The 13,921-nt window shown below is 33.5% G+C and overlaps 1 pseudogene; it reads left to right on the top strand.

Annotated features, from left to right (window-relative positions):
- Positions 1 to 13,921, top strand: part of LOC149561275 (cytochrome P450 716B1-like) — a 64,432-nt pseudogene extending 50,511 nt beyond the window's left edge.

Genomic DNA, 13,921 nt, shown 5'->3' on the forward strand with positions numbered 1-13,921 from the left:
GCTTTGAACAAGTTTTTGAAATGTCTTTTCCTCCACTTGCTCTTGCTTGAATTTGAAATGATGAATAATTAGTGAAATTGATCATATATCCTTTGAAAACATTGCATTTAAATCTTAGTGCTCATTTAGTTGTAAACTTGGCATCAACCATTTTTAGAATCACTTGGCATCAATTGATATTTTCATCACTTGGCAGCTACTACAAGCTCAACATCAACTAGCTAGTCTGGTAGTTTGACATCAACTACTATTCCACTTGGCATACACAAAAAACATTTCATGCTTGGCAACAACATGAAGAATTTAAAGATTTAACTTGAATTTACAACATCTTTCATCTTTATTCATGCTAATGTAGTCCTTTTAGTAGTATTTTTCTTGGAACTAATGTATGATATTACACTTGAATATCAGTCTCACATACCTCTTGTTTGTTCAATTTGATGAGGTGTGATCACCTGACCCACCGAGTCAAGTGATCCCTTCTGCATTTGATATGCTATAGACATGTATTCTTTTCCATGTCTTGCTCATCTCATCTCTGATGTTTTCAACATCTACATTTATCAAGCTGACAACTTGGTGTCTTTGACCTAGTTGGACAATGCTTACTAATATGACCAATCTTCAAATAGCTAAAACATGTAGTTTGACTCAACCACCTTTTGTAGTTACCACTAAATTGTGTTCTAATGCAATTCTTAGGAACATGTCCATATTCTTGACAATAATAACAACTATATCTTGTATTATAATCCCAAATATAAAAGTTTCCATAGCTTCTTACCTCCATACTTCTAACAGTTGTAGTAATATCCTTCTAATCTTTGTTTATGCATGGTCCTAGTTCTACATTCATGTGTCTGATGACCTTGCTTGTGGCACTTATGACAATGAGTCATGTTCTTAGGCTTGACATTCTAATTTTTATTCTTTCTCTTGCACATATTAGCAATATGGTCCTTTCTTACCACACTTATGACAAGTAGGTTTCGAGTTCTTACCTTTGATGTTCCTTTCTTCAGAAACTTTGGATGATTTTCCTTCTTCAATGCTTGTGTAGCCTAATCTTGATGTATCATTGTTGGATCCAGGGGATCTTAATAATTGCTCAAAATATTTTATGGCTTCATTTGGCTTATTGAAACTTTTAGCAAATTTCTTTTCTCTTTTCATATCACATTGCCATTGTTCATTCTACAACATCAATGTAGTTATCTTGATGTCCTTGACATTCAATTCATAGTTGGCATTCATCATTTGACTTAGAGTATCTGATTGCATGTTAGAAATATTGGTGAGTTCTATTGACTTCTCCTCTAGTCTATTAGCCATAGCTCTTTTGTCTTCTTCAATCATGGCTTTGACTTCTATGGCTTTTTTCTTCTATTCAACCACTTCACATACTAGTATGGCTTGTGATTCTTGCTCTAACTTGAAATTTTTGATTTCCTCATCTTGGATTTTGTTCTTTTTTATTATATTTGCAACAGCTACATCAAATTCATTTGAGTCTCCATCTACAAATAGCCTAGTAGTGACTATCTCTTTGCATAGTGTATCATTCTTTGCAATACCAATCTCCTTCCTCCTCTTCAAGGAATTCTATAGTTCATCTCTTGCCTCATTCTATTGATGTAGTATGAGATGTATTTTAATCTCATGGTTTTCAATATTCTATCCTAACTTGTAGACTTCCATTTCAAGATCTTTCCTCAAAGTTGCAAAGCTTCTCTTTTATAGAACTAGGCTTTGATATTAATTGTTGGAATTACAAGTGGGAAGAGAGTGAACTTTTCAGAGGGGGGTGAATCAAGAGTTTAAAATTGAACCCATAAAACTTTCACCATTCATACATCACAAGCATCAATATACTAAAATGACATATAAAACATATTCATGAATCATGTAAACATGTAATCAAACACACACATAACACCAGCTACGATTACCCAGAAACTATCTGAGTGAGAAGGTAAAACTGGGGTGGGAATGACACCCACAAATATTCACTACTATAGGAAAGTGTACCCAATTAAGATTACAATGGTTTGACCATGAATCATAGTCTGCCCTATGAAAGTCTTGCCCTCATAAAGGCTTACACAGATTGTTAAGTCCCACCTTATTAGATGATTTCAACACCCTGTTAGAAGTGTGTCTTGTTACAGGACTTCAACTTACAATCAAGTAAGCACCCTGTTAATGAATTTTGTATAGCCTATTAGCACTACTATGCTTAAGGAATTTGACTGAAATTACCTGTTAGAATGTCTCAGCATAGATCATGCGATTGGCACTTGCTTTCATGATAATAGATCACCTCTACATAATGTCTAATTAATCCTTCATGATCAGATGTGACAATGTTGTATCCTTCTCTCTATCATCTATTCTTCACTAATTCATTCTACAATTCATTCTTACTTCTAAGTCATCTTGAATTCTTTGCAAACTATCTTGTTTTCTCTCCAAGTTGATCAATTATCCATCCACACTATAAAGAGTTTAGGGCTTCATCCTCATTAAGAAGACTTAGGTGGCTTAGAGTTAGGTATGAATCTATGACTAAAATTCATCCATTTTGCCACTTAATTCTTCCTATTTTCTAATTATGTGCATGTAATTACATAGGGAATCAACATATAGATTCATCCTTATCTCGAAAAGATCATAATCTATTCTTAGGTCAGCTAAAAAATGATTTGCATAGTTGTTTGTGTCATTACAAACAAGTATGTCAAAATTGTGTCACTCAGCATATGAAGTCACTGATGCTCGACATGCACTAAATTTCTATTCTGACTCAACACTTGTACTGCTTTGCATGGTCTATCTACTCAACACTTGAGTGAGTCAACACTCATTGCAACTAAAAACTGGTCTAATATTTACATGTTGTGCTTGACATGTATTACTAATTCGACATGAACTAAGCAACTGACTTAAGTGTGTTGACACTCACTTGTCATTTAAACTAATCTAAGATCAACAACATTGTGGTTTGATCTTATTCTAGTTTGATCTATGAGAAGTATCTATTCTAACATGTATTAGCCTATTCTCTTTCCTTCTATTAGTCCAAGTAAATTTAGGTCCTACTAGATCTACGTCAATAAGGCCTCAATCCAATAGACACTCCCAACAATTACTCATACTTCTCCAAGGGGTATACAGGGGAGATAAAATCCCATGTAACCATTGAATTAGTGTTAGGATTCACCTAAGAGGACCATAACTATTTCCTTTGGCTTTTATTATTAGGAGCATTGATATTGACATGATTCCAAGACCATCCAGACATAATATCATGATAGCTCAAAAATAATGGCATTAGAACAAGAGTAGACTAAGGTACCTAATATGATCTTATTTTTGTTCCACAATATTGCCAACCCTCCCGATGCTCCTTGTGAGTCCATAGAGATCCAATCCACCATAGGCTAAACCTAACCAATGATTCAATCAAAAGCTTTCTTTTGCATCTTACTTTCTTGAATTAAAATCAGATCTACTCTAGTTTTTTGAAGTGCTCACTTTAGAATATGATGCTTTGTAGTGCCATTCAAACCTCTCATATTCCAACAAAAGACTTTCATTAATAACAAAAAGGAAAAGAAAAATACTTGACCAACAATGGATCAGGAGAATAAGGAGAACTTTCCTTATCTTTCTTTACCCGTTTAACGTTGTGGAACTTTTTTTGTCCTCTTTATCTTTTCTTTCACTATTACTAATCTTAAGGGAGGAGGAAGGAACTGAAGGGCCTTTAGTAGCTTGTAGGTTTCTTTGGTGGTACAAATTATTCTTCTTTTTGTTTTTTTTGTCCACAATATTCTAGTTGCATTCCTTAGAAAATTCTTCATTGTCATCTAGCTCTTTTACAGAAGAGGATGTAGAGGGAATTTTTAGTACATTTAGCTTCTCTCTAGATCTAAAAGTACGAGCATCTTCTAGCTTAGTCAGGGAGGATAGGGGAGTTAGACCACCAAACAATTTGACAAAGCAATAGGGATAAGGTTGCTAGCTAAGCAAAGAGAGTCTAGAATAGTAGAAGATTGATTAACTGAAGCTTTCTTAGTTGCCTTGTCCAGAATCCTTTGCTACAAAGGGTTAAGCAAGGGGGTAGAAAGAATTGATATCCCATGAACTTGTGATGAGATAGCATCCGAGCCCTAATTTTTCACTTGAGGAGGGCCCACAAGGGGGACATAAGCGAAGGGGTCCTTTGGTAGATGAGATATGGGAGGAAGGGAAAGAGATGCACATGTGTCCAAACCTTGTGCATTGGGTACACAATACATTTCAACATTCTCATCATAACACTCAAGAGAATGAATATGTTAAAGACTATAGCAATTTTTTCTCCAAAAATAGAAAAGACTACGAGTACAAATTGAAATGGCCAATGAGAAAATGAGAATTGGTTCTGGAAATATTTTGTTTAAAAAAAAATTGTTTAAGATCTAATGTTCTACATATTCTACATAATTTTTTAGACCAAATTAATATTAGAGTAACAACTAAAAACTATAATATCAAAGACTAATAATTCCAAAAGAACTAATAAAATATTGTTGTATTTACTAAAGATTGATATTTAAATGAATGTATGGTTGATTACTAGAGGTCCCCATTGAATAGTGAAATCAAGGTAGATGTTAATGAATATGTCCCTCCAAATCACTATCAATATTTTCCAGTACATCTTATATTCGTAGAAAGAGCCCAAGTTTGACATAAATGTGTAATTTTTTTTTCTAGTTGGCTTTCAATGAATAAAACCATTTTCACTATTAAATTCATACTACTCTCTAAATTCAAGAAGTGTTTCTGCCACTTGTACAAACTGTGTTTTTAATTTATATACAAACGTTGATTTATGATTTTATTAGAGATTAATGATTTTCATTTAATGTTTAAAAATGTTGTGCGCATACTTATCACAAATACATAATTAATATTTTATCAGTTTAATATTTTGCAAACAACTTTTTCACCACTATTGCATAATTGGCTAAATAATAAGCTCAAACAAAAATCTTACCATTGGGAAAGGCAATTTTAAAAAAAACTATGTTGTCTCCTTAGTGAGGTTTACTACTTTAACAAGGTCGACATAATGGTACTCTCTTTACTTTTACGTATCATGTAAATCACTTACGTTTGGTTGCTGGAATTAACCTGGAATAAGAAAACAGGAATAGGAAAATTGGAATAAATCTATTCCAATTTTGGTCCAATGCAAGAATAAATCTAATTCCTAAAAAAATTTGGAATTAGATTTATTCTCATTTTGGACCAAAATTAGAATAGATTTATTCCAATTTTCCTATTCCCATTTCCTTATTCAGGTTAATTCCAGCAACCAAACCCTTCTATAATCCAAATGTCTCTATGTTCATTAGCCAATAGGCTTTTACATTGAGGAAACCCACCCCGAAAAAGTCTCATGCTACCAAAAAATGGGGTTTTCTGGGCCTGCTGCACTTTCTGTGTTTGGCAACCCCATGCCAATGACCTTTTTGTAGCAGGGTTAAATTCTTCCTGCTTTGGAGCCACATGCCTTAGCCACCATTCATTTTCCTGGACATGTCATGACATAGGTTGGTGGATGACACCAAATTCTTTCAGAGACATATGGAATACCACATCTCCATCGCCCAGACAGGTACATCATGACCTTAATTATCTCCACGCCTGTCAGTTTACGTTGCTAGTTGTGATGGAAAATGTTGTCGGTTTCTATTACTAATATAATTTACGTTGCCTTCATATGTGTCATCTCTAAAGCGTTTAAAGCCAAGACAACAGACACCAAGCTTTTTGGCTGTGAGATGGAGCGAGGAAGGGGCTCAGAGGCTGCAAGGTCATGCACTTGTGAAGGAAGCTCTTCAAAATTAAGACTCTTCGAAAAAATATTGTCAGTACAGGATTGTTTGTTTGCTTTAGTGTTGAGATTGTGTGCAGCCAGTATTGAGCTTTTTTTTCTTATGGTAACCAAGTCCAGTTTGATACCCTTTTACTAATAAGTTTTAGTAGTAGTAAAGCTAGAGCTGCTTTAGCTGATGAGAGTTAGAAACGGAAGATGACCATCTTTCATCTCATCAATCTTGAATAGTTGTTCCTCACAGCTCGTGGAATCAATATGGAGAGGTGAAGGGACATAATCACCTGGTACCTCTCAATTCTGTGTACTTTGAAGCTGAGTAGATTACATGAAGTAGACAACATTGATTACAGTAAGTAGACAACATTTATTAAGACAATGTTTTTAAAAGGAAGCAAACGAGGTGGTACATTTGGTAATTCTCAAGTTTTTGGATTCTAATTTCTTTTTTTAGGGTTATATTCTATTCCAAAACGTCTATTTAGTTGAACTTTTTGATTCACTAAATGAGCCATAAATCTTGCTGTTGTTATCAACATGTGCTTACAATCGTGTTTATATGAATGGATGAACAACTTATTATCTATTTAGAGGCTAAGAATCTATGGTACAATATAGAATTGGTTGAAAGAGATTTGCATCAACAACCACCTCAAAATATTCCTAAAAAATTCTACTTCCAATATAATAGAAGTATGAATTAGGACAATGATTTGGAGAAATCTTTAATGATCCACTAAAATGTTATGAATATACTAAGCTGCTTTCATTAGAATATATGTAAGAATGTAATTTGCAAATAGCTTAATCTAGCTTAAATCTTTAGCTATGCCGCTTCCTCAACTAGAAATGACAGTTTTGGAGCCCTTTTTATAATTTTAGAAGCTTGTCTGAAATATAGCAGCAAGTAGCAAAGCATTTTATAGACTGTATTCCTTAAACAGTGGCTATGCCTAAGGGTCTGCTCATACTAATGGAGGATAGCACACAAAAGTTACAAATAGCAAGTAGTTCCCATGTGTACAGGAATTTACTTGATACTACTACGCTAATGTGCCACCCGATGTCTTGCCAAATTAGAAAGATTAAGCCCTGCAAAATGAAGATTCCATAAGTGAATTTGTACACAAAGAACCCACATTTATTAGAATAAGTTCTTTAAGAAATCTTCAAATGCCTAGCAATCTACAACACTCTCAGCATGTCAGAAATTAGGAACATTATATTGGCACAGGTAGACCAAAGATTTTCTGTCATCATAAAACGAGGCATGTACCCAAAATGTCAAAAGAATAGGTAAGCACATGGATTATCTTATCAAATTCCATGTTGAGCCCCTAAAAAGGGGCAAGAACTCCATCTACATTCCCCATGTAGCCTACTCTTGGTTCCATATAATTATTTAATTTTTCAAATATATTTAAGTCACATATGGTATCAATTTTTCAAATATATTGAAGTCACATATGATATCCTATTGGCTTAATCTTGCATCTTGATGGAAGTACTAGTTTAAACATTGTTGATAGTTTTAACACAAAATGAATGCCAAGATTCACTCCAGGATCATCATTCAAACAACTCGTTCCACCGATTCTACCACCAAGTTCTATTAGTTCACAAATATATTAGAATAACGACAATCATGCATACTTTTGATATCATGTCATTACATGATTTTTGTTTTTTGTTAGGATATTATTGTTGAATAATATAGTTTCTTAGATTCCTCTAGTCTTTATTATGACATGCGATCATGCAACTTAGTATTTGATTTCATATAATAAGGAGAATTGTTGTTCCCTATAGTTTAGACTATCATTCTCTATGTTAAGTTTTCATTAACTCAAAGTCTATTCATGTTAGGTTTTGGGGGAGAATGTGTTAGTAATCCTTCTAAAAGAAGGTAATCTGATATACAGTGAGGTACACTACATTAGAAAAAGTTGTTACAATAAAAGTTATTTGTTTTGATTCTATTAAAAAATATAGTACTCTTCATATAGATTGTATTCTAAGGATTGTGTATTTGGCTTGTTATCTTCCTTTCTATTATAATTCTAATTGTGTAGGTATTTAGATTCTACATTTGGTATAAAAGTTGAAGGTGTTCTAAGGAAAAAAGCATGACAAACAATTTACATATCCAAGAGTTTGATGGAGTTAATTACCGATACCAGTCAATAAAGATGAAGACTTTTTTGATTGGGAAAGATTATTGGGAGATCATTGAATCTGGATATGTAGAGCATACTAATTGGGGTACTCCCCAACCTAATGATAGGAGATTAAAGAGAGAAGTCTAGAAGAATAATGCAATGACATTGTTTTATATTTAGATGGCTATTGAGAAGATATTGTTTCCCAAAATTATTGATGCAAAGACAAAAAAAGAGGCTTGGAAGACTCTAAAAGATTCTTACTGGATGGCAATGATTAGATAAAGGTTGTGAAGCTAGAAACCTTGAAGAGAGAATATGAGAACTTGAAGATGAAGGAGACTGAGAATGTGGGAAATTTTTGTGTGAGAGTGAAAGATGTGATTCATAAAATGGCCACTTTGGCTGAACCTATGAGTCAAGATCATGTAATATAGAATGTATTAAGATCTCTAACCTCAAGATGGAATACCATAAAAATTGTCATGGAAGAAAGAAAAAATTTAGCTACCATGGAGTATGATGAGTTGGTTGGATCTCTCATATCATATGAGGATAGAAAAAGGGACACTTCTACAAATGTTAATGAGAAGGAGTTTTCTTCCCAATTGAAAACATTAAAGAATGATGGTGCTAGCAATAGAAATAATAACAACAAAGGCTCAAGAAGGGGTCAAAATCAGAATTATTCAAGAGGATCTAGAGGAAGAGGAGGTGCTCAATGAGGAAGAGGTAGAAGTAGATTTGATAAAAGGAACATCAAATTCTATCATTGCAATAAGTATGGACATTTTTAGAGAGAGTGTAGATTGGAATCAAGTAACAATAATGAAAATTATTCTCAATAAGATGAGATTTCTTAGATAATTTATTTTTGTGTTATGGGAAAGGTGAGAGTAATGTGAATGATTTTTTTTATTTGGATTTTGGATTCTTTAACCATATGTCTGGTAACAAGGAAATATTCTCAAAGCTTGATGATAGTTATAGATCCAATATTACTTTTGGTCATAAAAATACAGTGGATGTTGTAGCCAAAGGAGCCATGGATGTGCAAACAAAAGAAGGTATCAAAAGTGTTCAAGATATTTAATATAATCCCAAATTGAAGCATAATTTATTGAGTGTTGAGCAACTATGTGAGAAGAATTGTAGATTGGTATTTGAGAACATTAAATGTATTATCTATGATAAAATCAGAGAAATAAAGTGATTATAGTTGTTCCTATGACAAAGAATAGGATGTTTCCTTTGAAGTTTGGTGAAAAATGACAATCATTTTGTCAAAATGGCTTATGAGGATAAAATTTGGTTGTGGCATCTTGGGTATGCCCATTTGAATCTCAATAGTTTAAAAATTATAATGAAAAATGCATTGGTTATTGGAATGCCTAAGGTTGAAGAGCTTAAATAGATTTATGAAGGGCATGCAACAGGGAAGCATGCAAGGGAATAATTTCCTAAAGGAAATGCATGGAGGGCCCAATACTCACTTCAGCTTATTCATTCACATATTTTCGGTCCTATGCAAACACAAAACTTGAGTAAGTCATCATATTTCATTACTTCTATTGATGATTACCCATGAATGTGTTGGGTATATTTTTTGAAGACTAAGGATGAAGTCTTTGATACATTCAAGAGGTTTAAAGACTGTGTAGAGAATGAAAAAGGGAACACAATCAAATGTTTGAGAACATATCATGGAGAAGAGTTTTTCTCTAAATATTTTCAAAAATTTTGTGAGATGATTGGGATCAATAGACAACTCACAACTGCATACACACCTCAACATAATGGAGTGGCTGAAAGGAAGAACCATACTATGGTAGAAATGGCAAGGAGCATGTTACAAAACAAGGGTTTTGAACAATTCTTAGTTGGCTAATTTAGTTTCTATAGCCATATATATTCTCAACAGAAGTCCTATAAGTGAGTAGCTTTTGCCTATTTTTGTGAGTTACAGTGAGGAAAGAAAGGCTTATATATTGTATAATCCTATTACTAATAAGATTTTTGTTTCAAGAGATGTGATATTTGATGAAGGGGGAGTTTATGGTCATCAAAAAGGTCATGTTGAAAATCCTAAATCAGTTTTGGATAATGACATTATTGTTGATAATGATAAAGAGAAGTTGACTAATAGATCTATTTCAAGATCACCAAACCCACCAAGTAGCCCTTCACCAATTTCAAGAGCTAGTCCATCCTCAAGCCCTTCAAGAAAGGTAAGAAGATTTAGTGATATCTATGAGAGGTGTTAAATCAAGCACATGAAGAAGATCCAATAGGTGAGACAAAAAATTTTGCATTACTTTCTAAATCTGATTTTGAGCCATCATGTTCTGAAGATGCATATGATGCAAGAAATGAATGAAGACATGGATTCCATTCATAGGAATGAGTCATAGGAGCTTGTAGAGATTCCACACAAGAAGAAGAGGACTATTGGCACAAAATGGCTCTACAAGACCAAATATAACAATGATGGGAGCATTGAAAGATACAAGGAAAAAATGGTCACTAAAGGTTTCACTAAAAGGTATGGAATTGATTATGAAGAAACTTTTGAACTAGTGGCTAGAGAAGAAACTATTTGGATTCATCACATGGATGTGAAAAGTGCCTTCTTGAATGGTTAGTTAGAGAAAGAGGTGCATGTGGGACAACCACAAGGTTTTGTGATTCAAGGAAAAGAAGATTATGTCTCCAAGTTGAAGAAGGCTTTGTATGGCCTCAAGTAAGCACCATGTGCATGGTATGCAAGAATTGATGAATATTTTCTACAGAATAGTTTCCAAAGAAGTAAAAGTGAACCTACCCTTTACTACAAACAAGAGGGTAATGATACTCTCATTGTGAGTTTGTATTTCCATGATTTGTTATATACAGGTAGTAGCTCAAAGATGAAAGATGAATTCAAAGGTGCTATGATAAATGAATTTGAGATGAAAGATTTAGGTCTCATGAAGTATTTTCTTGGAATGGAGGTTTATCAAGGTAAAGATGAAATTTTAATTTTTCGAGAAAAGCATGTAAAGGATATGTTGAAAAATTTTGATATGGTTAATTGTAAACCTCTTTCCACTCCAATTGCTCATGGAGTTGCATTATGTAGAGATGATGGTGCTGAAATGATTGATGAGACATCATATAGGAGCACTATTGGGAGTTTGATGTTTTCAACTCACACAAGGCTTGATATCACATGGAGTTCAAAAAAGCAAAGCATGGTTGCTCTATCTTCTATAGAAGTGGAGTATGTTTCAATTATTTTAGTGGGAACACAAGCTTTATGGCTCAAAAAACTTCTTGAAGAAATTAGTGAGATATAGTTTCAACCTACCATGATTTTTTGGTACAACATAAGTGCCATTAAATTAGGTAAGATTTTGGTTCATCATAATAGGACTAATCATTTTGATCTAAAGCAACATTTTATAAATGACTTGATGCAATAGAAGGTGGCTAAGTTGAAGTACATTAACACCAAGGAATAGATTGCAGATATCTTCATAGAGGCTATTGCAAAAGATCATTTTTTGGCACTTAGAGATCAGATTGTGAGCCCTCTTAGCATCAAGGAGTAGTATGAAGATTGATGTTGAGATTCACTCCAGAATCATCATTTATACAACTCATTCCACTATTTTCTTTCTAGCCACAAGATCCACCAACAAGTTCTATTAGTTCACAAATAAATTAGAATAAAGGCAATCGTGCATAGTTTTGATCTCATGTTATTGCATTATTTTTGGTAGGATATTATAGTTGAATAATATAGTTTCTTAGATTCCTCTAGTCTTTATTATGACATGTGATCATGCAGCTTAGTATTTGATTTCATATAATAAGGATTACTGTTTTTCCCTATAGTTTATATTATCATTGTCTACGTTAAGTTTTCTTTAACTCCAAGTATATTCACATTATGAATTAGGGGAAGCATGTGTAAGTAATTCTTTTTAAAAAAATATAATCTAAAATACAGTGATGTACACTGCATTAGAAAGATTTGTTATAATAAAAGTTATTTGTTTTGATTCTACTAAAAAATAGAGAGTGCTCTTCTTCATACAGATTGTATTTCAAGGATTGTGCATTTAGTTTTTTATCTTCTTTGCTACTATAAATCTGATTGTGCAGGTGTTTAGATTCTACATTAATAACAATAAGCCATGCCATTTTAGGAGATTTTTATTAATGCCATGCCATTTTAGGAGATGTTTAGTGTCACTAAGGCATTTGTATGTGCTTCTTTCTATGTTCCATATGACAGAAGCTAGATTTATATCGGACTAGCTTTCATTTCTAGTGTTGTGGGAGAAATAGCATCCGCATCTGCTATCTTTTATTCTCGTCTTTTCTAGGCATGAATAAGAATGAGATCCAAAGGCAATATGCCTCCACTTCTACCAAATGGGATTGGAATCCTTTATTAGGGAGAATCACTCTATTATCTGAGCTCATTGAACGATAAGCTCAACCCTGATATCTAGTGTGACATGCAAAAGAATATGTGGTGAAATTTTGAAGACCTATTATTTGGACAGCCCTATAGTGGTCATGTTGGGTGAACAGGAACACAAGTTCATTCTTACCAATGAAAATAGATTGTTTAGGAACAGTTGGCCCAATTCTTTGAATGTTTTGATTAGGAAGCACACTTTGATTAATTCTTAGGAAGCGGATAACACATTCTATTCTTGGAATGGAAACCATAAAAATATCAATTGTGCAATTTGAAAGGCTTGTGCTACACCATCTCGACTCGAACTGGCATTCTGGCCATGTTGTGCTCACCCATTACAAGATGAAGGAAATGTTGTTGTCTATGGCTACGGATTTTTTTATGGTTTTAAAGGTTGGGGAAGTGTTGGAGATATTTAGCTGCAATTTTCATAATTTTATATCTCGGCTTCATTCTCAACCTATTGACCTTCCCTTTATGGCTTTTCCCAAGGCCAAGAAAGTGCATGTTACCATGATTTCTCAATTCCTTTTGTTGATCCAGCTCTATAGAAGCTCATCAAGGGAAGAAGTGAAGGACAACTTTATTGGTATGGTGTAAAGGGTGGAGGAGGAAGGAATTCATGTTAGTCTGAGTGATAAGGAGATTGCGAACAATTTGATGCGTTTTTTCACTAGTGGTTATGATACCACTGTCTCTACTTTGGCCACCATTCTTAAGCGACTCTCTCTTTCTCACATGTCTTACAACAACTTCGTAAAAATGGGTACCATTTTCACCTCATTGTACAAGAATAAGATGATATGGTTTTAGTTTTAGTTGATTGTTCTAGATAGAAAAAGTGATGTTGTGAAAAATCAAATTGCAAAAGAATCAAAGATAAGGTGGGAAAAAAGTACCTCACTTGGAATGAGATTAAATGTATGGATTACTTACATAATGTAATAGTTGAAGGAATATGCATAATGGCCCCTATTAATGGAGGATTTAAGAAGGAAAAAGTAGATGTTATATATGGAGGCTATACAATTCTCAAGGGATGCAAGGTAAATATCTAAACATGTTCTATACTTTTTTTAAAGATGGTATTTGTTATAATGTTTCTAATTTGAATGTGACAGCATATATTAATTGTAGGTTAATTTCTTCATGAGATAAACAAATAAAAAAGAGGAATATTTTAAAAGTCGGAAGATATTTGATCCAAATTGCTTCAATGAGAAACATGATCAATTTTCTTATATCCCTTTTGAGCAAGGTAATTAGATGTGTCTTGGCAATGAATTTCTAGAGATAATGATGAATGTTTTTCTCAATCATTTAGTGTTGAGATGTGATTTCAAATTGATGGAGAAAGATGAATGTATAAACATGTACTTTATGCCTCATCCCTTGCGGTGA

This window comes from Cupressus sempervirens, chromosome 4 (assembly GCF_028749045.1).
Source record: "Cupressus sempervirens isolate cs-2001-9-10 chromosome 4, ASM2874904v1, whole genome shotgun sequence".
Classification (NCBI taxonomy): Eukaryota; Viridiplantae; Streptophyta; class Pinopsida; order Cupressales; family Cupressaceae; genus Cupressus; species Cupressus sempervirens.